Raw genomic sequence first — 3,257 nt, forward strand, 5'->3', positions numbered from 1 at the left:
TTGGCTGCTCAAGCCCCATCCCTGCAGGATCCAAGGGTAAAATTCCCTGATTTGAGGTTTTTTTCAAGCTGTAACCCTGCCACACTGCGAGCTCTTTGCGCTTCCAAGTTCCAGTAACAGGAGAACCTCCTCTGCAAAGTTCCAAAGTAAGCAAAAAGGGAAAAATCCTTTCAAAGTGGCCCAACCCAAACAGCAAATGCCTCATTGCTTCATCTGGTTTGTGTCTACATTGCTTTGGGGAGAGAGGATGTTTTCCAAGAACTGAAAACCCCCCAAAGTTCCTCAATCTCTGGAAGAAGAAACCCCCAGAGCAGTGTTCACCTTCCCAGGATTGCAAAGAGGGATTAAGCTTTTAAAAAAAGCTCTTTTGTAAAATGAAGGGTTGATGGGTGGTGGGGTGGACCAGCAGATGAGAATTTCTGCAGGCACTGATTAAATGATGAATAATTCAATCGAATGTGAGATTTAGGGGGAAAATAAATAACAGAGCAACCCCATTCCATTTCCCAGTATGGAGCTGCCTTTGCCACAGAGGCTGCAAGGTGAGAGTGAGAATGTCAGAAATCAAAGCAGCTCTGTCCCCTCCGAAGCAGTGACCAGAACAGGGACCTTGCTGCACTGCCAGGATGATGGATTGCTCCATTCCAGTGACCACTCAAAGCTGCTCAAGATAATCAAAATTAATGATTCTGCAAATAAGTCCTTTGCAGTTGCTGGTGCTCCTCACACAGAAAATAAAGAGGTTTCTTGAGTTTTGTTTGAGTTGGGTTGGGTTTTTATTCTTTTCACCTAGCACAGCAGAGGGAATAAATCTCTTAGGTTCTTGGCATCTTGGTTCTCCACCTCCAAAATGGGCAAAATAATACTCTGCAGTGTCTTAGAGCCATGGTGTAAGAATAAATACATTACATCTATGAGAAAAACTACATTCAATCTATGAGAATAGTTATATTACATCTAAAAAAATAACTAGATTAAATCCATGAGAAAAAGTACATTAAATCTATGAGAATAGCTACATTAAATCTACCAAAAAAATTACATTAAATCTATGAGAATAGCCACATTAAATCTACAAAATTAACGACATTAAATCTACAACAAATGCCACATTAAATCAATGAGAAAAACCACATTAAATCTACAAAAAGAATTACATTAAATATATGAGAATAACCACATTCAATCTACAAAAAGAACTACATTAAATCTATGAGGAAAAACTACATTAAATCTATGAGAAAAACTACATTAATCTATGAGAATAACTACATAAAATCTACAAAATTAACTACATTAAATCTACAAAAAATGCCAATTAAATCTATGAGAAAAACTACATTAATCTATGAGAATAACTACATAAAATCTACAAAATTAACTACATTAAATCTCAAAAAAATGCCAATTAAATCTATGAGAATAGCCACATTAAATCTACAAGAATTGTCACATTAAGTGCTGTGAGGCACCTGCCTGTTGCAGTTTTATGGATGTCAACCAGGTAGATCCTACTCGGAGCAAGCTTAGTTGTAAAGTGAGAGTAAAATGCTCAACAAGAAGGAAGATTGCCATAAAGCAATCTTTGTTAGCTGCAGAAATTTCTGCAAACAGAAACAAGAGATCCTGATAAAATGTATAGATTTGTCCTTAGCAGTGCCCCTGCCTTCTGCAGCTCTGTTTGCCATGTGGACACCCAGGAGCTGCTGGAGCCCCTGAGCATTTCCCACCCCTGCGTTCTCCCACTCCTCCTCAGCTGCTGGGATCAGAGTTGCTGCCTTCACACTTGCCAGGAACCTGAGTTAACCTGACTCTGGAGAGAAAAAAAAAAATGAAAGGGAAGTTCTCCCAGGGGTTTTGAGGCAGGATGGTGACTGGGAGAAGGAATTGGTGTTTATTGTTCCCCATTCTTGGAATACTGAGTGTCCATTGTCAGCAAAGGAATCCCTGCTCTGCCCCCAGCGCCTCCTCCTGAACTCACACACAAAACTTGGAGTGCAGGGGCACAACCTGGCATTTCTGCCGTGTGAATTCTTGCAGTGAGAGGAAAACACCCCCAGCCCCAGCCCCAGCCCGCCCCTCCCTCCCCACAGGGTCCATCTGCAGCGGGGTGAAACAAAACCCACGGGAAACCCACCCTGCCCTGCTTTTAGTGCCTGTCCCAGCTGTTCCCAGCCACATTTCCGTGCAGGAATTGTGTGCAGTGCCTGCAACACCCCATAAATCAGCCTGTTTGCTCACACTCCTTCATCCCACCCCAAAGCTGCCGGCTCTCAGGGAAACCAGAGAGCTCCAGCAGGTTCCCAAATCCCTACAAGAGCTACGGCCGAAAAACGGGGTGGTTCAGGGGTAACAGGGTCCGGGTGGAATTCAGGGATAACAGAATAACGGGGTGGCTCCAGGGATAACAGAATACCGGGTGGATCCAAGGCTAACAGGATCCCGGGTGGCATCCCGGATTTAACAGGATCCCAGGTGGCATTTAAGGAGTAACAGAATCCCAGGTGGCATTCCAAGGATAACAGGATCCTGGGCGGGATTCCAAGGATAACAGAGCCCCGGGTAGAAATCCAGGGCTAACAGAACCCCGGGTGGAAATCCAGGCTAACACAATCCCGGGTGGCATTCCAGGATAACAGAATCCCCGGTGTCATTCCGGGCTAACACAATCCCGGGTGGATTCGGGGCTAACAGAACCCCGGGTGGCATTCCAGGCTAACAGAACCCCGGTGGATTCCGGGCTAACACAATCCTGGATGGCAGTCAGGTCTAACACAATCCCGGGTGTATTCGGGGCTAACAGAGCCCCGGGGATAACAGAATCCCGGGTGGCATCCCGGGCTAACAGAATCCCGGGTGTATTCGGGGCTAACAGAGCCCCGGGGATAACAGAATCCCGGGTGGCATCGCGGGCTAACAGAATCCCGGGTGGATTCCGGGCTAACACAATCCCGGGTGGATCCTGGGCTAACACAACCCCGGGATAACAGAACCCCGGGATAACAGAGCCCCGGGGATAACAGAATCCCGGGTGGCATCCCGGGCTAACACAATCCCGGGTGTATTCCGGGCTAACAGAATCCCGGGTGGATCCTGGGCTAACACAACCCCGGGATAACAGAATCCCGGGCTAACGGAGCCCCGCGGAGCTCGGGAGCCGCCGCCGCGGCTCGGAGCGCCTCCAGCCCATCCCACTCCCTCCTCCTCCCCGGAGCATCTCCCTGGAGCTGGGAAGGGCTCGGGGCTGAGCTCCCGAG

The sequence above is a fragment of the Camarhynchus parvulus genome, chromosome 21 (genome assembly GCF_901933205.1).
Source record: "Camarhynchus parvulus chromosome 21, STF_HiC, whole genome shotgun sequence".
In the NCBI taxonomy this organism is placed as follows: domain Eukaryota; kingdom Metazoa; phylum Chordata; class Aves; order Passeriformes; family Thraupidae; genus Camarhynchus; species Camarhynchus parvulus.